Source organism: Rhincodon typus, chromosome 37 (assembly GCF_021869965.1).
Source record: "Rhincodon typus isolate 14 chromosome 37, sRhiTyp1.1, whole genome shotgun sequence".
NCBI classification, from domain to species: Eukaryota; Metazoa; Chordata; class Chondrichthyes; order Orectolobiformes; family Rhincodontidae; genus Rhincodon; species Rhincodon typus.
Window position 1 is genome coordinate 7371847 of NC_063368.1, and position 22985 is coordinate 7394831.

Below are 22985 nucleotides of genomic sequence, written 5' to 3' on the forward strand. Positions count from 1 at the left end.
CTGGGTTCAATTCCACCCTTGGATAACTGTGCAGAGTTTGCAAATTTACACCATGTCTGCATGGGTTTGTCCTGGTTTCCTGTCATAGTCTCAAGGTGTGCAGTTTAGGTGCATTGCCCATAACGCCCTGGGATGTGTGGGTTTACACAGATAGGGTTGGTTCAGGTGGGATGCTGTTCAACACTTCTTATTACTTGGTGGAGATAACATGTTAGCTGAAACAATAATCCTCCAACTGATATTCACTTCCTGTTTGTACCTGTCTCTATCTTTCCTCTCCTTCTACAATTATATCTGTTTATCTCTTATTTTCCAGCTTTGCTAAAGGGCATAAATCCAAATCTTCAGCTGCCTTAAAGAGTTTGACTCTTCACTGCACTTCCATTGTCATATTTTTCCAGCATTTGCAGTATTTTGGTTTTTATTTCACAAAATTATTAGCTTGGAACAAAGTCCAGCTTTTCACTATAAACTTTTCAAATTATGCTAGTGGAATAGGCACGAACCAGCTCCAATATCACTATCCCTTGGTGCCTCTTGAGTAATTGAACCATACGAAAAAGTCACATCTTTGATACCCAGCCTGTGCTGCATTAGTTCAGTGTAGCCAAAGAGGTGACACGACCAGCACAGCAGCTCAGTAGTTAGCCCTGCTACCTCACAGTTTCAGTCCCACTCTTGGGCAACTATGTATGTGGAGTTTGCACATTCTCCCTGTGTCTGTGTGGGTTTTGAAGCCAGTGACTGATGAAGAGTCACCGGACTCATAACGTTAACTCTGCTTTCTTCCCATAGAGTGGTGGAGCTGGTTTCAATGGCCTATACTTACTCCTAATGCCATTAAGGGAAGGAAATCACCATCCCTGGCTGGTCTGGCCTGACTCCAGATCCACAGCAATCTAGCTGTCCCTCACTTACCTTCCAAAATAACCTTGTAAGCAATTCACCTTGAGGGCACTAATGATTGGGCAACAATACTGGCTTTGCCAAAGTACTTTTGCTCTGGCAGTGATTCTCGACAGTGATGTCCTGCACTCTTCCTCTCTAACTCTTGATGCATTTGTATGGGATCATCAAAAGCAGGGTGTGGCCAGTAGTGTATACTTCCTTCTCACATTTGGTCCTTTTCCCTTTCGTCCTGTAGACTTGGCTGCACGAGGATAACTGTAAAATGTCCCTGTTAAAATATCCTGTGTCTGTCACTTCTGTTACTGTCGTAGTGGTTCCCCTTGCAGAACTAATCAGATCTTATTTTGGGAGTGGCGGGATTCCCATTTTGCGATGGGAAGTTTGCCAGGAGCTGTCCTACATACATTGTGCCCAAAATCAGGACAAATACCTCCCTCTTTGATACTCAATGACATCATCATCACTGAATTCCCCACTATCAGCATCCTGGAGGTTAACACTGGCCGGAAGCTGAATTGGAAAGAACGATGCAGAATTGAATTCTGTGACAAGTAACTCACTTCCTGACTCCCCAAAGTCTGTGATTGAATATCCTTCACTTGCTTGGATGAGTTCAACTCCAAGAACACTCAATAAATTCAACACCGGAACAAAACAGCCCACTTAGCACGCCATCCATCATCTTAAATATTCAATCCCTCAATTACCAGTCACATCATTGTGTACAAGCTGCAAGAAACGCTGCAGGAACTATCTAAGTTATCTTCAACAGAACTTCCAAATCTGTGACTGTTACCCCTAGAAAGTCAAGCTCAAAAGATGCATAGGGAGCACCATCACCTGTAAGCTCCCATCCAATTCACACACTGTCCTGACTTCGTTATATATCACTGCTCTTTCACTGTCACTCAGTCAAAATCTTGGAACATCTCCCTGTCAGCGCTGTGGCTGTCTTTTCACAACATGGCCTGCAGCTGTTCAAGAAGGTAACACTCCACTACCTTCTCAAGTGGCAATTATGGATGAGCAAAAATTGAGCTTGCATCTCAGAAATAAATTTTGAAACAATGAGCTCACAGTCATCCAGAAATAGTAAGAACTGCAGGTGCTGGAATCAGAGACAACACAGTGTGGAGCTGGAGGAACAGCAGGCCCGGCAGATCAGAGGAGTAGGAAAGTTGACTTTTCAGGTCGGGACCCTTCTTCAGGCCCTTCTTCAACTTTCCTGCTCCTCTGATGCTGCCTGGCCTGCTGTATTCCTCCAGCTCCACACTCATGCTTTATGACTCATCAGTCTCCCAATAAAGGTCATAGGTCAGCTGTGCTGAGGAGCCTCAAAGAAGCAGTCTGCTGACGTCATGTTCAGTCAGGGTAGCAAGTGGAGGTCTTGCCTTGATACTTCACCACATCCAGTGTAGAGAGTCAACTGAATAGGAAAATTGAGTCCAATCCTATTCTCACCCATCAGCCTTGCATGCGCTCTATGGATAAAGTAAATAATCAGGGTCAGGAAATTTTCCTTTTGCTCACACAGGATGGCAAGAGAAATTGTAGCATTCCTACTTTTAGGTGGGATAGAATCATGGAGATTTACAGCTGATACCACGTGCGTGTTTGTATTTAACAGAAACAAGATATTGAGCCTAACCCAGCTCAGCACTTTGATTGCAAATTCAAAACTTTATTAAATGTGACGAATGTTTCTGCTTTGATTCCTATTTCAGGCAGTGAGTTTCAAATCTCATGACACTTTGATGAAAAAAAATACCCCTCATCTCTCCTCTCATCATTCTACCAATTATTTAAAAGTTATGCTCTCTGCTAAAGGAAATATTCACTCTATCAAGGCCTCTTAGTTTCGTATATTTTGATTAAACCCCCACCTCTACCCTTAAGCTTCAAGTAAACATCCCCAGCATTTCCAAACTCTCCTCAGAGTCATTCCTCTAAAGATCTGCTGATCTATATATATCCTAAATACCCCAGAGGAGTTAAAATAATTTATTTATTTATATACAGATTGAGTGTCTTCTACTATCCCTTAGAGGCAGAGTGCAGAATTGTCCAGAATTGACGCTACAAAATAGAAAGCTGATGTGCTGTCTCTAGTGTAACAAATTTATCTGGAGGTGTTAAACGTATGAAAGGAAGAAAATCTGTAAATTTATGATGTTTGTCTTGATGTGTCAGTCTCCAAATTTCCTTCATGATAGGACAATTGAACTCTCAATGACCTTTGGAAAGATTCCACCTGCTTTCCCACCTCCCTGGGAATTCCTGAGGCTTAATGGGATGGGTTAGCAAAACATCATGACCGTGGTCAAATCAGACACTACCCCACAAGCAATCTAAAGTAGTAGGAGGCATGAAAATTGGAAATCATGTCACAGGTTGATTGCTGAGTGTGCAAATTGTTGTGCCACCATTAAAGCTAAAGATCAAAACCAAGATAGAAAGTAATCATTCTTGTGGGTGAGTCGTCTGAATTTGACTTGCATTATGGGGCTTGCCACACTGAACAAAGCATGAGATGAGAACTGAAAGAACTCACACTTATTCAGAATCTTTCATAACCTCAGAGAAGACAAAAGCCAATGGAATATTTCTGAAATATAGTCATCAAATATAGTGGGCAGTTCATACACAGCAAGATCCCACAAACAGCAATGTGATACTGAAAAGGCATCCCAGTGAATCATGATTTGGCGCTGAAGTACTTTCAGAAAGCTGATGAACAGGGTTGGGTGGATGGATAGCTACAGTTGGGCTCCATGTATTACAGTAAGTCATGGTTATACACTTGTTTAGAAAAGATATCTGAATTATTTACTTATCTATTCCCTTCTCTATTGGGTACAGTTCTGGATAGATAGTTTTTAAAGCTGTTTTCATTGTCAGTACATTTTCCTTTCACCGTTTAGCAGCTCAGTACCTTGTTTTTATAACTTATATATATTGTCCAACAACAAATGATGCATTATATGTTACTAATAAACCAATAAGAAGAAATATAGGTTTATTATGTGTAGTACCTAAATATGCAATGGCGAAAGGTATTAGAATTAGTTTAGTCCTGTTCATCAATCTTCTGTGTACAACAGATAAAACTCAAAGCAGTCAGCATGGTAGCTCAGTGGTTAGCACTGCTGTCTCACAGCACCAGGGACTCAGGTTCAATCCCAGCCTTAGGTGACTGTCTGTGTGGAGTTTGCATGTTCTTCCTGCATCTATATGGGTTTTCTCCCACAGTCCAAAGATGTGCAGGTTAGGCTGGATTGGCTATGCTAGTGCATGCAGGTTAGGTAGATTAGCCCTTGGGTAATACCCTGATTGGGGGTGCTCTTTAGAGGGTTGGTGTGGGCTGAATGGCATCTCCCTGCACTATAGGAATTTAAGACAAGGTAGTCTATTTTGGGTGTTGGCCGAGGAGCAGATATTGTCCAGGCCACCAAGGACAACACCCCTGTTGTTCTTTGAAATCCTGCCTTGGAGATTATTTACATCCATCTGTGTGGGTAAAGTGTGCTGCACTATGATGAGTCATACTGAAGACACGAACTTATGGGGGCGTTCACAGCATTTTCAACCAAAAAAAACTCCCATTGAAAAATAAATGCTTTGAATCCATTTTTTTCCCAATTATCATTCTGTTGCAATTACTTAGCAGATTATCAGTGTGAAAAAATGATCATTCACATGCTGATGATGAATGTTTAATTGCTCTTCATTCAACACTGGAAAGGCCCTTCCTTGTGTGTGACAACACAGTATATAAATCTTCATCTTAACATGCTGCTATGCTCTGAAGAGAGACAACATAGGAAGCACTGTGAGCTCACAGACATCTTTTTGGGTTCAGAAAGTCAGCCATTCATCTCTGGCGAGTCGGGGAAGAGGTGACAGCTTTGCTTCATGTTGCAATGTGGAGTGGTTCTGGAGTTAGTCATCCCTGATCAAAGACGGTGAATGGAGAATGAGCATATTTAACACTGCTTAGTAAAATAGGACAGAAGTAACAGAGACATGTAAAGCAATGAGAAAGACTAGGGGTAATAAGTGTTTCTATAGTCACACCACTTCTGATTCCAATTATCAAATGAGAAAAGATGACATGCTGTAACAGATTTGATTGTGACTGTCTTTCCCATGGTGAAACCTACAACACAATAATTCAGGCATATTTATGCATCCTTGATTTTAATCACTTCACCATTGGTGGCTGTGTATTCTGTTGCCAAATCTTTAAACACCAGAACTCCCCCTGTACACCTCTCCATCTGTTTCTCTGTCCTGTTTTAGGATGCTCCTTACAATGTAGCTCTTTAGCCCAGCTTTTCACAAATGAGGAGGGTAGCCTGAGTCCGCAAACTTCCTAACTTGGCAGACCCTTCTCAGTATAATGTGCCCTTTTACACACTATTCCCATTCTGGAGAGGTGAGAGAGGCTCTGAGACAGCGGGACAGCCCAGGCGGGCTGGTTAACAGGCCTGCCTTTGTTCTCTGGACAGTTGTTTAGTTATATTTTAAGTCCTCTAGCCCTCAATGCTCACACTCTATCAACAGCTACCTACTCTCCGTGCTACATCCATGCCTCCATGTACCTATACCACCCAATGTCATCTCATGCTCCCCAACTACTTACATACCTTCATGCCAATTCAATGTCAACTATACCCAAACCCAATGGCACCTCATGGTCCATCCACATCCACGTGTCCAGTATACACTATGTTTTGAACATGGACAAACAAGATCACAGAAGAATAACTATATTCTAGTCTAGCTATCAATCAAATTCAACACTTTTCTCCATCCTGGAACAAAATATAAGCCTTGTCTGGACTCTAAGTGAAATTTTATTATGCATGCTTAGTGTCAACTGATTAGAACCTCTATTACTGATGATTTTATTTTCTATTTGATTGACACTTTATTGGGCTGTAAGAATAACTTTTTTCTCAATAATTATAATTGGGTGTTTTCTTCTTATAAGCAGTTTTATACACACCATTGTTACCATAGGTGTACAGAATGTATATTAGGTAAAAAGGCATGGAAGGACCATAATTGGCATGGAGGGTATAAGGGGCCAAATGGGTGTGAGTAAGTTCATTAATTGGCAAGGAGCTGGTATGGATAGAGAAGCGGGGCTGACTCCACAAAAAATTGCAGGGAAGGGGGGCAGATGCCAAGGCCTCAAAGAGATATTTTCCCCCACCATGAAGCCAAACTGGGAGTGCTGGATATGGATTGGCTACTCGTTCCTTCCCTCAGGAAAGTCAAAATGGGGGGTGTTGGTAATTAGATGGGGAATCCATGATCCAGTCCTGTCTGCCATTTCTAAATAGCTCTGGAGTCCCTTTGACTCTGCAGAATCTGGCCCATATTATTTTTGCATGTGTTATCATCATATAACCCGTCCCACCCTAGTTATACACTCTTCCACCCTCTTCCATCGAGCAGAAGATATAAAAGTTAGAATACACATATGAATATTTTCAAGAATAGCATCTCCCCTACTGTTATCACTTTTGAACAGACCTCTCAAATGTTAATTCTGATCTCTCTCTCTGCACCTTCTCTGCGGCTGTAACATTGTTCTGCTACCTTGTTTCACTATGAACAGTATGATCTGCTTGTATAGTATGCAAAACAACACTTTTCACTGTATCGCTGTATGTGTGAGAACAATAGGAATCAATATATCTTATGTGTTTTACGGTACTCCTAAGAGGTACCTTGGGACATTTAATTATGTTAATGGAACTATGTAAATGTGAGTTGTTCTTATTGTCAGGAGATCAAATTTGTGCAGAATTATGAGTGGAATGAACACAAGTTCCCAACTCCCACACAGGTACAGTAATGAACTCTTAGTGCGGTATCAACATTCCAGAAGGTAATGAGAGAAAATGAGCTGAGTCGTACTGTCATATACTGTCTGCCAGACACTTGAAGTTTTTCATTGACCAGGACAGGGACAGAGAAACAAAATATCCAATTGTATTTCATGTCACTCTGCAGAAAGTTAGAAATCCTATTGTAAGACCTTCCTTTCAAAGTCGCTTGAGAATGCTACTGGGTTGTAATCTGTTCCAACCACCTCCTTCTCTAGTGGTTTTGCCATATGGAGGATGAGGATGGACAGAGAGGACATAGCTCTAAGGTAAAAAGGGGAAACTTTAAAGGAGAGGAAAGAGGTTTTTTATTAAACAGAGGGTGTAAGTGCCTGGAATGCACTGCCAGACGAAGTGGTAGAGCAGATGCAAAAGCAATGTTTAAGAGGCATCTTGATAGATACAAGAATAGGCAGGGAACAGAGGGATATGGGCCACATAGAGGCAAGGGCCCGTTAGTTCAGAGAAGTGCCTGTGTCATTGCAGGCTAGGTGGGCCATAGGGCCTGTTCCTGTATTGAACCCTTATTTGTTCTTTGAGGATGAAGTTCTAGCAGATCCCTCTGCTTCTGGCCTAGAAGTGCTTCATTGTAATGGCTATCAACACGCAGCCTCTCTACTAAACACTAGTCAAGAGGCAAGTGGCTTCCTCACCAGTTCTGAGGAAGGGTCACCAGACCCAAAATGTTAGCTCTGTTTTCTCCTCCACAGATGCTGCCAGATCTGCTGAGCTTTTCCAGCAACTTTGTTTTTGTACTAGTCAAGAGGCATCCACATGGGGCACTGGGCATTACATCAGAGAGCAGCAACACTGAATGGCATACAGAGAATATGTCAAGCAAAATTGAGGAAGATGAGAGATAAGATGGCAGGTCACAAATTCACTACTTTAGCAAGTTTTTTTGAAAGTCTCACAAAGATCAGAAGTGAAAGCATTGTGTAATGGTTGATGGAGCATTTATGTGCCATAAAAACTTTTTCCAGCAGAGCTCTGCAGTGCTCAGTACAAAGTCTTTTGACTTTTGAGCCATTTTTTAATGATTGGGACTTGAATGTAGGCTAAGGAATTTGTAGACATTGAGACTGAAGAAGTAGGCTGGAGGAAGCTATCAATGGATTAGTCAGACATACGGGAACAGTGGCAAGTGGATTCAATCCAGAGAAGTGGGAGTTACCGCATTTTAGAAACAAGAGCAGACAGAATAAATGACAGGATAGTGAGAAGTGTAGAATTACAGAACTATGTTGGAGAGCAAATTCCTGAAAGTGGCTGAATAGATCAGTCAAGAAGACATACAGAATCCAAACCTTTATTAGCCAAAAAACAGAATATAAGAGCTGGCAGATTATGCTGGAACAGAAACTTTATTGAGGTCTCAGCTTATGTATTGTGTACAGTTCCAGAGAGTGCATTATAGGAAAGAGACGATTGCACTAAAGATGATACAGAGAAGATTTATGAAGATTTCACCTTTTTCTTTCATTGGTTTTATTTGCTGGGCCAACATTTATTGGCCCTTCCTAGTTGCCCTTGAGAAGAAGGTTGTGAGCTGCCTTCGTGAATCACTGCAGTCACTGTGGTGTAGGTACAGTGTTGTTACAGAAAGCATTCCAAAACTTTGACCCAATGATAGTGAAAGAACAGTCATTTCACAGAATCCCTACAGTGTGGAAGCAGGCCATTCTGCCCATCAGGTCCACACCAACCCTCCAAAAAGCATCCCACACCCCCTTCCCTTTTCCTGTAACCCTACATTTCCCATGGCCAATCCACCTTGGAGGCAGTGGTTTTCCCATGTATCTGCTGCCCTTGTCCTTCTAGGTGGAAGTTGTCATGGGTTGGGAAGGTGCCTATTGTCACCTCTCGGTTGAAGAAACCTGTAGATCCTGCCTCTGGCTAATCCTGATTTCGTGAGAAGGATGGTCTGCAGTGCATCACATGTGTGTGCAGACACTGGGGGCAGCCACCAAGAATGTGTGGCAAATGGCAGGTCAAGTGGGAAGCTCCACAATTCAGTGCTTCCCAGTTCTGGTGTACATCAGTAACAAGGCTGGCCGACAGGAAGATCCCCCCGTTCAGACCTTAAAGGCAGTCTATGCTTTGGCCACTGATTGCCGACAAAATTCAAAACAGCAATAAACCATTCAGCCCTCTGAATTGGGATGGGGCTGCCTTAAAACATAGTGGTAATGTTACTTAGACTATTAATCGAGAGGCCTGGAATAATGATCTGAAGATAAGTTCAAGTTCAGCTACAGAAGCAGGGAGACTTAAAATTAATTAATAAGTCTAAAATATAAGCTACTCTTGGTAACAACGATCATGAAGCTATCAAGTTGTCATTTAAACCCATCTGGTCCACATGTATTCTTCCTTCAACAAAGGAAATCTTCCGTCCTTCCCTTGTCTGGCCTACAAGTGACTCCAGGTCTGCAGCAAAAGGTTAATCCTTTACTGCCTTCTGAAATGGTCTAACAAGTCACTCTGTTGTACTTACACCATATGGACTGCAGCAATTCAAGAATTTGCACCACCACTTTCTCAAGGGTAATTAGAGATGGCCAAGAAATACTGGCCTTGCCAGCAATAGATATCCAATTTTTCAAAGTGTCCCTTGAGTTTGTGTCCCCTTTCAATCAATCAGGAACAAGCTGCACCTCAACTCCGTTTACTCTATGTCCTTGGCTTGATTACTCTACAACAAAATTGACTTTTAGGATATCAGAGAGTAAAGATGGTCAACGGTAATAGATGAAGTGACCTTGGGGCAAACTAACCATTTGTTTAACATTGCCTTGAATATCTACTGCACCATTCCATCTTCCATAACTTGGGAGATGCTAACACGAGGAAGAGGGAAAGGGAGAGATACTTTCATACCAGTGTTCTGAGCCAGAGTTGTACCCTGATTACAGAAGTGACAGGATGGTTTACCAGCCCCAGTGAACTGCTCAGAATATTGATTTCATGTTGTTAGCAGTTGCAAGAGATTGTTCCTCAGGCCATTTCTGCCTTAGATGCACTCTCACAGTGCCAAAGCATTTGCTTGTTTCCTTGCTGAGAATCCAAGCAAGCTGACACTCTCTTAAAGTTGTCTCAGTTAAATGTGCTGCTTCTTTTCTCTGCCCTGGGACTGGGTCTGAATCACACCACTCACTGCTGTGATTCATTTGCCACACACAATTATTTCAAACAGGCACAATTTCTTTCCTCTCTCCTCCCATTAGGCAATCCATAATTTCACTGCTGAATGAATTTGATTTCCAGTAATCATTTATGCTAAAGAGACACGTCTCTCACACTCAAGGAGCCACAGTTCCACTCCTCATGATCTAAAACTGTAATTAGAGTGGTTTTAATTTAATTTTCTGATGATTATTTTCAACTGTAATTTTCCTCAGCTGTGACTCCCAGCACAGTCTTATGCATCCTTTCTTTTTGCTGTATCTTTTCTGTCTTGCTTCCTTCTTACTGTATTTTTGTCAATTGAACTCTGTCCCTATATTCCCCCATTTTTACCTGGTGTACTTCTGACTACTTATCTGTCTGCTCTCCTCGTTTCTGTCTTTCTCTCTCATCAATTTCTTTATTGTTCCTGTTTTCTTCTGTCTTTCTTACTGTGACTATGTCTCACTCTATCCTTGTTCTCATACTGTTTTGTTCAATTTTCATTTTTCAGTTTTTATCTGTTTTTCTTACTCTCTTGTCTTTTTTGTCCCTGTCTTCTCTTCCCCTTTACCTATTTTTTCTTTTATGTCTCTTCTTTCCCTCCTCTTTGTATCCAATAATTAAAGGAGGTAGTGGCCCTGATTTTGGGTCTTCGCTGGTGAGAGACTGGACATACCTCTTAAGACGTGCTACAGGACCATTCAGAAAGGTTCCGACACAAGGACGATGTGAGAATTGCTTAGGAAGTTTGAACTTCCGATGGGCAGTTCTGTTGCTCCCTGGACCTTCTGAAAAAATCTCCATCTTAGAACAGTACAGTACAAGAACAGGTCCTTTGGTCCATCATAGCTGTGCTGACCATGATGCAATTCTAAACTAATCCCATCTGCTCGTACGTGGTCCATATCTCAATTCTCTGCCTGTTCATGTGTCCATCTAAATATCTCTTAAAATTTGCTTCTCTATTTGTTTCTACTACAGCCCCTGGCAGCACGTTCCGGGTACCTACTACCCTCTGTGTAAAAAAAGCTTTCCTTGCACATCTCCTTTAAACTTTCTCCCCCTCACCTTAAACCTATGCCCTCTAGTATTTGGCATTTCCACCCTGTTGGAGATTTTGTTCAATTCCAATATTGTTACCTGGACAGATACCCAGGAAATTTTATACAGAAATATCCTAGTCTAACCTCTGAGTAACTGTACAACTGACCCCTTACCACCCATCACTCACACTGATACTCCGATTGCTATTTGACCTCACCCTGCAACTACTGTCCCAACTTCCCAGGTGACCCCTACACAACATCTCTCACCCGACCCCAACTGATTAGACCCCCATCCCATTCCCTCTGTCCCTCAGATCTCTGCCCCAACTTGGCTAAAAACTCCACCTAACCTCATCTACCTAACCCCGAACTGACAACCCTTCCTACCCACTTACCCAACTCACCTACCTTTCACCTTACTTATCTTACCCGTCTTTACCTACTTCACTTGCACATTTAACCTTCTCTCCCTGGTCTTTCAGAAAACCATTTAGATATTTAAACTTTACTTACTGGAACACAGCAGATAGTGTTATTAAAAAGGTAGTGTAGTTCCTGCACGGCATCCCCTCTAGGATCTTTCTTTTTTAAATTCATTCATAGGATGTGGGTGTCATGGGCTAGGCCAGCATTTATTGCCCAAACCAGAGTGCAGTTAAGAGTTAACCACATTGCTGTGGGTCCAGAGTCACATGTGGACTAGACCAAGTAAGGATGGCAGCTTCCTTCCCTAAAGGACATTAGTGAACCAGGTGGGTTTCTCCCCCAACAATCAGTTCATGGTCATCATGAGACTTGTAATTCCAAGGATTTTATTGTATTCAAATTGTGCCATCTGCCATTGCAGGATTTGAACCAAGGACCCCAGAATATTACCTGGGTCTCTGGATTAACAGTTCAGTGGTAACACCACTTGGACATTGCCTCCGAACTGCACTCAGCTGGTTCTGAAGAATTCTCCATCAGAAGATCAGTCAGAAAAATCACAGGATTATAAGTGGGTCCAAATAAAGTCATTAACATGGTTTCCAATCCTGACTGGCAGAACTGGGCTGTTAACACACTTACTTTCCACAGTTGATAAGATAATGTCAGATCACTGTATTTTGTTCAATGTGATACTGAACCACAATTTCTAAGCTGACTTTTCCAAAGGGAACTGAGTGTGAGGGGAGGGAGTGTTCAATGTAAAATATTCCCTTTATTCTCAGAAGCCAAGATGAACAGTGTCATATCAAGGACAGCACACCATTTCAAACCCATTTCCAAAATAGAATTACTGCTTTGTATACACCTACTTTGAATAAAGTTTTACAAGTGTTATAATGAGAGTGAAGAGTGAGCTTTTTTTTGTCAGAAAGCTTAAAACAAAAACACCTTGGATCTTTATATTACATACGATGATTTAACATTTGTTAAGCTTTTTTCTTTTATTGCAGTTTTGCCAGGGCTCCATGATGCCACACTCTGTCAAATGCAGCCTTGTGTCAAGTACTGTTACTCTCACCTCACCTCTGGAATGCAGCTCTTTTGCGCATGTTTGAACCGAGGCTGTAATAAGTTCAGGAGGTGGGTGGGCATTGTGGAACCCAAGCTGGGCATCCATAAGCAGGTTATTGCTGAGCAGGTACTGCTTGATAGCACCGTTGATGACACCTTCCATCAATTTACTTTTGATCGACAGTAGACTGATGGGCTGGTAATCAGCCATGCTGGATTTGCCCTGCTTTTTGTGTACAGGACAAGCCTGGGCAATTTGCACAGTGGCTCAGTGGTTAGCACTACTGCCTCATCATGCTAGAGACCTGGATTCAATTCCAGCCTTGGCCTACTACCTGTCTGGAGTTTTACACATTCTTCCCACGTCTGTGTGGGTTTTCTCTGGGCGCTCTGGTTTCCTCCCACAGTCCAAAGGTGTGCAAGTTGGGTGGATTGACAATGCTAAAATGTCCATATTATCCAAGGATGTGCAGGCTGGGTGGATTAGCCATGGGAAATGGGCGGTTATGGGGATAGGGGGATGGATTGGGCCTGGTGGTATGCTGTTTGGGAGATCAGTGTGGACTTGATGGGCCAAATGGCCTGCTTCCACACTGTAAGGATTCTATGATTCTTTGAATTTTCCATATTGTCAGATAGGTACCAGGATTGTAACTGCACTGGAAGAGTTTGGCAAGGGTAGTGGCAAGTTTTGGAGCACAAGTCTTCAGTGCTTTTGCCAGGATATTGGAAGGGCCCATTGGAATTGCAGTATTCAGTACCTCCAACCATTTTTAATATCATGTGGAGTCAATCACATTGGCTGAAGACTGGTATCTGTGGTGGGGGGATGATTGGAGGAGGCCGAGTTGGATCATCCACTCGGCTCTTCTGGTTGAAGATTGCTATGAATACTTCAGTTTTACCTTTTGCACAGATGTGTTGTTGGGCTCTTCCATCATTGAGGATGGGGAGATTTGTGGACGCCTCCTCTTCAAGTGAGTTGTTTAATTGTCAACCATGATTCACGACTAGACGTGGCAGGACTGCAGAGCTTAGATCTGATCCATTGCTTGTGGGATTGCTTAGTTCTGTCTATCACTTACTGCTAATGCCATTGGGCATGCAAGTAGTCCTTTTTGGTAGCTTCACTAGGTTGACACCTCATATTTAGGTATGCCTGGTGCTGCTTCTGGCATGCCCCCTTGCACTCTCCATTGAAGAAGGGTTGATCCCCTCGCTTAATGTAATGGCTGTTTGGACAAAATGCCCGACCATGATGTGGTAGTTTGTGCGGAATACTATTCTGTTGCTGTTGGCGGCCAACAATCAGCCATGATTGTGCTGAATGGTGGGGTTGAGAGACTAAATGGCCTATTCCTTTTCCTCTTCCTTATGTTCTTATGACTGCCTTAAAAATATTCATATACTAACTTCCACCTCCTTTTGAGGAGGCGAGCTCAAAAATTCATGAACCTCCACATAGTGTAACCCTTGCAATTCAAATATCATTCTGGTGAATCTACACTTCCTCCAGATCCATTGTAATGCAAAGTGCCCGACCTGCCTACAGTACTCAATATGTGATCCAAACAGGTATATCAGCATGACTTATACCTCCTTGCATTTTACTCCTCTTAGTATCATGAGTTTTTTTTTGTTACTCATTCACAGGATGAGGATGTCACTGCTTAAGCCAGGATTTATTACGCATCCCCAATTGTCCAGTTGACAGTTAACCACATTGCTGTGGCCCTGCAGTCACACATAGGCCAGATCAGGTAAGGATGGCACTTTCCTTCCCTAAAGGACATTAGTGAACCAGACAGGTTTTTTTGTCAATCTACAATGGGTTCACGGTCATCATTAGACCTTTAATTCCAGATTTTTATTGAATTCAATTTCCACCATCCGCCATGACAGGATTCAAACCCAGGGCCCCAGAACATTACCTGAGTCTCTAGACTAACAACCCTGTGATAATATCACTAGACCAAAGGTTCCCTGCCATTGAATTATTTTCTGATCTGTCCATTGGACCAAGGACTTAGGATCCAGGCCAAATGGCCTACTTCTTAAAGCCTGTTCTGCCATCATATAAGATCGTGACTGATCTAGTTGTGGTTTCAACTCGCCTTTCTTTCTGACCGCACCTCCACCCCCTTTATAAGGACACACTACTTTCTGGGAAAGAGAATTCCATACCCTCTGAGAGAAGAATTTCTCCTAATCTTCATGATAATTATTCTTAGTTTTAAACAATGCCCCATAGCACTCATCTTCCCCTCAAATTAAAATGTACCTGGAACCCCAAGCCTCTTTAGATCTCCTCTGTTTCTAGCTTTTTGCTGTTTAGAAAGCACCCTGTTCTATCCTTTGCCAAAGTGAACAACCTCACTTTTACCTGTATTGAAATCCAATTGCCACTATTTTGCCCACTCACTGCTTTATGCAGATAACAGCAATTGCTCAGCTTTCAGCCTCACCAATCTAGGACTGCACTGAGTCAAATAAACAGGAGTATTCCTGTGGGGATTGAGTAATTGTCCCAGGGGAGGCATTTTCCACATGTACCAGACTTCCTCTTATCCAGAGTGTTGAACCGAAATTATGATTCTTATGAGCTGACATGGAGTGTCACTGGGTGGCAGCCTGGGTTAGAGATGATGTGGGAACGGGATTGAATCACTCTAAAATGACAACGGTCAGACACATCTGAAAACGTACCAATCTACAAAAACCTTTGTCTTTCTGTGTGCAAAATTACAATATTAGTTCAGGCATAGGATCATCATCTCAATTTACAAAGAGTATTCTCTACCACCACCTTCCTATGCATTATGCACTACCCCCTCCTACTTTGGCTACATTTATCCACACCATCTGTGTTCTCCTCCTTTTGTCTACAAATCCATAATAAGCATTAATCTCTGAAGCCAGGAACTCAACAGTTTCTATTGGCAATGTCAAGAGATCAAACATACTATTTCTGAACAACATGGAATAGGTTGCTTAGCCTGAAATCTGTACTGAGAGCTGTATTGGGGAATGGACATCTGATTGGAGGACACAGAAACAAAAGCAGACAGCTCTCATCCTCCTCAGTTCCAAGTTAGTCCTCAGCCGACGCTCTAAGACAAATTATGTCTATTTCTCACTGTGTTACTGTTGCATAATAACAAGGATTGAGCCAGCCTTGAGTGGCTTCATCCAATCTCAGTGAAGCACCTCTCAGATATCGAACCTGGAGCCAACCATCAGGGAGAATAATTGATTGGGTCTGCCTTAGCCAACGAGGGCGCTCAGTCTGCCAAAGTTTGCAGTGTAGTCCTTGCCTGGTTAGTTGCCTGGCACTGCACACAATTATCTTGCTGATTTAATGGGCTAGATTTACTTTGTAAATTTTATCATGCAATGCAGATATCATTGACAAAGCCAACATTTGTTGCAGATTTCTAAATGCCCTTGAATTGGGTGGTTTAGTCGGTCCTTTCAGGGGGCAGTTTAGAGTTAGTCATATTGCTGTGGATCTGGAGTCACATATAGGTCAGACCAGGTGAGGACGGCAGATTTCCTTCCCTAAAGGACATTATTGAACCAGATGGGTTTTGATGATTGCTTCATGGTTACAGAGACTAATTTTCAATTCCAGATTAATTCATTGAATTTAAATTTAAGTACAGTGTTGTTACGGCACAGAGGGAGGCCATTTGACCCACCGGTTCCATTACCAAGTGCCAGTCTCCTGCCTTTTCCCCATATCCCTTCACACCATTTCAATCCAAATAATCATCCAATGTCCTTTTGAATGCCTCAATTGAACCAGCCTCAACCACATTTCCTGGCAATCTATCTGTGATTTGAAATATGCTCTCCCAGGATCCAAAGTATTAGACTGGACCTCTAGATCTCTAGTCGATTGACATTACCACTACATCACTATTTCCCCACTGAAATTGAAATGACGGCTAAGGTGACAGCACTCTCCATTACTGAGCCGTAAGTTGTGCAGCAACTTCCTATGGCCAAAATTATGCACTGAAGTCTGGAAGTTAAGATGATGTGCTTCTCCCCAAAGCTTTGCAACGATGGTATCTCACCAACTGACCCACCATTTAAATACTTTGAAAAGCATCAAGTTCCTGTACTCATAGCTAGGAACTAAATTTAGCAGGAACATGCACAGCTTATCTTTATCATCATCTTAATTGCATTGTAAATCTTAACTATTATGAAACAGCCCCTTTGGTGCTGAAAATCATAAATCGCCTATAGAGTCGTAGAAGATAGGAGCAGGAGGAGGCCATTCATCATGATCATGGCTGATGATCCAATTAAATCGCCTAATCCTGCTTTCTCCCCATTTGCCCCAAGTTTTACATCTAGCCACACATCTTGAAGACATTCAAAGCAGGCCATTCAGTCCACACCAACCCATCCCCCACCCCATCAGTTCCCATAGCTAATCCACCTAACCTACTCATCTTTGGACCCACACAGATATGGGGAGAACTTCACACAGCCAGTTGCCTAGGGCTGAGAATTGAATCCATGTCCCTAGTATTGTTAGGCAGCAGTGGTAACCACTGAGCCACCATGCTACCCTTACAAAACTTTTAGAAGTGTGAACAGTTATTCATCCAGATATTAATCACTGTTGGAGATTTCAATGAAAAACAAATTAAAACCTGTCTTTTATGTTTTCTCTCTTAATCTCATCTTTCTTTCCATCTCTGTTTTGCATCGCTTTCCTGATTTGATATTCAACATTCTAACTGATACCTCCTATTCCAGTCTTTGATCTGTTTTGATTCAAAATATACATATTTACTTGTTCAGGTTACATGGGTCCTAGATAACAAGGTGTAGAGCTGGATGAACACAGCAGGCCAAGCAGCATCAGAGGAGCAGGAAAGCTGATGTTTCAGGTCTGGACCCTTCTTCAGAAATGGACATGGGTGCTAGATGTTTTAAAGAGAATGCTGAGCATTTTGTCTCTCCACAGTAAATTCCAGTGCAAAATCTCATTTAAAAATTTGTGGAAAATTGTAATGAGTTGTAGGAGTTGTAAGCGGAATTCTTCTCAATGTATGTTGTAGGTTAGCTAGAGTTTGCATACTTGGGCCACATACTTTCACCTAAGACACATGGTCCCTTCCAGTATTGAACTAAAACAAAGGACTGTGGATGCTGGAGATCTGAATCAAAAACAGAAATTGCTGGTAAAACTCAGCAGGACTGGCATTATCTGTGGGAAAAAAGCAGAGTCAACATTTCCGGGTCCAGTCACTCTTTCATCAGAAGATTCGTCATCCGATTAAGAGTCACCAGACTTGAAACGTTAACTCTGCTTTCTTCCACCAATGCCACCAGACCTGCTGAGTTTTGCCAGCATTTTTTGTTTTTGTTCCCTTCCAGTATTGATTGTCCTTGGCATCTGGTTGAAGAACTTGAAAGCCTCACAGTGAGTCACCTTTATTAAGAACAGCAAACATTTTTCTGCTTAAGAAAAGTAGCAAATATTCAAATCTTTGGCCAACCAGTCTTTTGTACTGTTTTGTGACTTGAAAATCCCTCCAAAATTAAGAACTTTAAAGTTAAATTGACAAATCAGACCTCTAGAGACACATTCAGAGCTGGGACAGTCATTTTTGTTAGATACCAGGATGAAGGAGAGGAATTTGTACAATGAGATTAATGTTGGAGTGCACTAGCAAAGTGTTAGCAGAGACATAATGGTCTTTCTAGTTCTGTGAATGTCCATGATCCTCCAAATGAGGAGATGGGCCAATGTCAAGGCCATTTCTACTTTCTTAAAGTTGGAGAGGGATAAATTTAACAAGGCCCTGAAGGTCAAAAGGATAAATGAAGATGCAAATTATCAGACATTCGTCTGTAAAGGAACGTCTCTGTAATTGATTTAAGGTTTTGATCAATTAGCCAGTGAATCAGTGAGCTATTGACAGAATGTCAACATGTGTCAGTGGCCTGTTGAGTGAATGAAAGAGTCTGTTGGAGCAAATTGTTGGTGTTTAGGAAGACGTAAGTCCCTGGGCTGATTATGATTCTGGTCTTTTGGAGGGCTTTATAGACAACCTGGCTCTTTGCAACAAGAAGTTGGAGCTGGTACAAGGCACAAAATGCAGCAGAGTGGTGGGGCAGTCATCCTATTATATACACAGTCAAAGGGTCAACTGGCCTCCTTTTAGACTTTTATGACAATTTGGCAGCTTTATGGTCATTTTTCCAGAAACTTGTCTTTTATTTAATACCTAGTCTTTACTCTGAATTGATTCCAAATTCTCACAATTTTTTAAAATTGTGATTTAAACTCCTGATCTCTGGATTATTGGCATGGTAATTAAAGCATAACCCCACTCTTCTGGCATTTACCTCACATTCCATTTTAATAGCTAATGATGTGACTGTGAAGAACAGGAACCAAGTTGCACACAGTAAGATCCCACAAACAGCAAACTAATAATGGCCAGGTGATCTGTTTCAATGACGTTGATTGAGGGATAAATATAATACAGGCATTGGGAGAACGAACCCTTGTTTACTAAAAGTGACCTAGGATATTTTCCACCCACGAGATGGAGCTGGATTGAAAGTCTCATGTGGAAAATAGCCCCTCTAACTGTGCAACTCTCACTCAATATTGCCATTATTACATGCTCCAGTCTCCGCAGTGGATCAGTGAACCCAGAACCTTCGCTCCCACACAAGTTACGACAAATACACTCAGTACTTTAATGTACAAGGGATTGCGTTCCTGCTTCATTCTATTCTCCTGGGCTGCAGCTCCATTAAGGTGCTCCAAGACATTGTGCTAACTCACCATGCCATCATTTATCATTGCTGACTCAAGTAGCCTCATATTGGACACCTTCACCTCAGCTACTTATTAACAACCTCTCTGTTATTGTCTGGACAGGTAAAGAAATGTAATCTTCAGGGATGAATGAACACTACCATAAAATATTCACCATGCAGCCCAGGGTTCCTACATAAATGATGGCATTTACTATTTTTAAATGTTTAATATGTTAACTGAAAATGATCTCTCAATCCTCTCTCTCTCTCTTTCTAGTTTCTTTCACTCCATCTCTTGCTGCTCAAAGGCAGGGCAACCCTCTCCGAGCATCCTGGGCATCTTCCCTGACAGCACATTTTACATAAGGGTCAGAGGACAGTTTAAATTAAGGGGTAAATGTTCATTGGTAACTGCCTGGTTCCAGAGGCACATGGAAACAATCTTTACCATCAGGTCATGCGTGTTTGTTTGGGCTTCTTATTGCAGGCTGGTTAAACAGCATCGCTCAGTTCTCGTGGTTGCTCACTTGGTAAAGGAGTCAAACATTTGAATCATAAATAATTGGAGATCTCAGGTTTGAAGCAACCTACCCAAGCCTTTCCTTCTATCAACACTTTTTTTAGCCCACTACTACATTCGATCCCCTAAAATTCCTGAAAGGGGGATGGAAACCTATTAAAAGAGTGATTTTCTGAAAAGAATTGCATGTACAGTGAAACATTTACAGATCCAAGGGGAAAGGGAAGAGGGACTAATTGAGGAGCGCTCAAGGCCTACATACATATCAGAAACTGATTGGCCTTCTCCGACACTATACAATTTCATTATTCTAGCTTCAGGGACATGGCCCTTAGCACATGAAAGTATATCAGCCAGGTTCCCTCTCCAGCTCCTCCTGCTGGAATGTTCTTGGTAGTTGGCAGATGAGTATAGTCCAAAACTACAGGTGCTGACAGACATATGACATGCACTCACAGACACATGACAGGCACTCAGACACAGCAGGCACTCAGAAGTGACAAACACTCACAGAAACAACAGGCACTCACTGACAGGACAGGCAGACACAAATACAACAGGCACTCACTGACAGGAGAGGCACTCCTAGACACAAAAGCACTCACAGAAATGACAGGTGTTGACAACATGACAGAAATTGACTGACATGACAAGCAGTCACAGACACCACAGTGATTCACTGACACCACAGGTACTTGTTGATACTATCCAGCAGGGAAGAACAAGCAACCACTTAGGCTATAGTAAAGCGCAAACAAAACTGGCATGCATTTTCACCACATTCACCTTATTGAATCAATGATATTTTAGTGTATCACTGACAGCATACTGAAGCTTTGGTATTTCATATAAATATGCTTCTCTGTGTGTACGTATTTATGTGTGCAAATCTCCCTGCTAATAATAGTCTATGCCCAAACACTGTAATGGTAGAACCATCAGATCATGCCAAAGAATACATTCAGTTTATGGTGCATGTACTAACTCCTCAAAGCAATCAATTGGCTAGTTTCATTCCCCCAGTCTCTCCACATGGCCCTTCTGTGCCAATGCCTCCCTATGTGTATGTACATGGTGTCTTGCATATGTGGTATGTACATCCCTCCCTATCACTTCTTGTGTATATGAACATCACTTCCTGTTTATAAAAACACTACTCCCTGTTGATACGTACATTACTCCTTGCTTATACGTACATTACTCCTTGTATATATGAATATTATTTCTCGCGCATATAAACACCACAACCTGTGTATATAAACATGACTCCCTGTTTATACCTATATCACTCCCTGTGTATATAAAAATAATTTCCTGCTTATATGTACATCAGTTGATGTGCATGTATACATCATTCCCTCCATACTTGCATCACTTCCTGTGTATATGACTATCACTCCTTGTATGAAAATGAACATCATTTCCTGTGTATATGAACATCATTCCATGTATATATACGAACATCACTTCCTGCGTATATGAACTCCACTCCGTATATATATAGACATCAATACTTATATACATGTGCACCTTTAGTGTTAGTGCAGGGTAGCCAGTGAAATACCACAAACTCAGTTATTATTTGCGATGCATTCATTGCTCATGGTCACACTGATCAGAGCAATAGGCAGCAGTGATGGCTGACAGATCGGGCTCTTGAGAAAATAAGCTGCACAGGCACCTTTACTGAGCTGATATTTTGGCCAAAGTCCACAAGTTGAGCAATGACAGGGTGTCCAACTTATTCAGTTATAGCAATAGGATTGAAGCCCAGATACAGAGCTGTATGTTTAATCACTGTGAATATCAAGGATCTTTCTGGGGAAATTAAAATAAATGAGCTTTAGAGATGGCTTTGATCCAGAACTGATTCTTTTTTTTCTAATTCAATGCCTCAATCCCTCCTGAAGGTTCTTGCTGAGGCCGACTGGGGCCGGTTCTCCGCGCTTTCCACAGGATTAAAATCTGTCTCCGCAAGCATGAGCACTCGCCAAATCACTTACAGGTGAAACACAAGGTCAACGTAGTTGATTCAGAGATAGTAGGCATCTAGGCCCGAAACGTCAGCCTTTCTGCTCCTATGATGCTGCTTGGCCTGCTGTGTTCATCCAGCTCTGCACCTTGTTGTCAACGTGGTTGATGTTGTGTTTACCTGCGTCTGCAGGACTGCCCTTTCTAGCAAAGGCCACTGACTATTGTCTGCTGCAGCTACTCTTGGTGTCTTGGAGCCACCCCAGCTCAGATCATCTCCCTGACTGTCATTCATTAATCCAGTCAGCAGGAGGCAGTGATGTAGTGGTAATGTCACTGCACTGGTAATGTAGAGCACCAGGCTAACATTCTGCAGATGTGGGTTTGAATCACTCTACGATACATGGTGAAATTTGAATTCAATGAGAACCTGGAATAGAAAACTTTCCTAATGTTGATCACTATCATAAAAATCCATTTGGTTCTTTTGAGGTAGGAAATCTGCAGTCTTTTCCTGATCTGGCCTACATGCAATTCTAAACCCTAAGCAATGTGGTGGACTGTTAATTGATTTCTGAGCAAATTGAGGATTGACAATAAACATTGACCTAGCTGGTGATGCCAACATCCCCTCCCAGCAGGAAGAAATGATTATAATTGGAAATGAATGCACTCCATTTTGAAGTGTACAAGATGAGCCTGACCAATGTGTTTCAATTACTAGTTTTATTGGCTTCCCTTTCCAGGATAAACAACTACAAAAAAAAGGTGCCACATGCACAAAGGCTTTGGGGAACTCATACAATGGCAGCAAGAGTGGAGTGGGTCTTGAAATTTGTGTCTTGGTTAAAATATTGCTTTAAAGAACTGCTTTAAAGAAGAGAGAAAGATGGAGAGATTCAGAGAAACAATTGCAGAGACGAGGGTCTGGGATGCTGAAGGCATGGCTGCCAAAGATGGAACAAATGCCATTAGTGATAGACAACCTTATGGGGAGGTGATCAAGGAATAATATTACTGGGTTTAGTAATCCAGAATCCCAGTTTAATGTTCTAGGGTCATGGGTTTGAATCCCATCATAGTAGATGGTGAAATTTATGTTCCATAAAAATCTGGAATTAAATGTTAGCCTAATGATGACTGTGTCAATTGTCATAAAAACCCCATCCTGTTTCAATC

The 22985-nt window shown here is 41.9% G+C and overlaps 1 protein-coding gene across 1 annotated transcript in view; it reads right to left on the reverse strand.

The window, feature by feature from the left end:
- Nucleotides 1-22985, reverse strand: part of LOC109922578 (glutamate receptor ionotropic, NMDA 2B-like) — a 263374-nt gene that overhangs the window by 174054 nt on the left and 66335 nt on the right. The gene's annotated exons all lie outside the window — the stretch shown is intronic.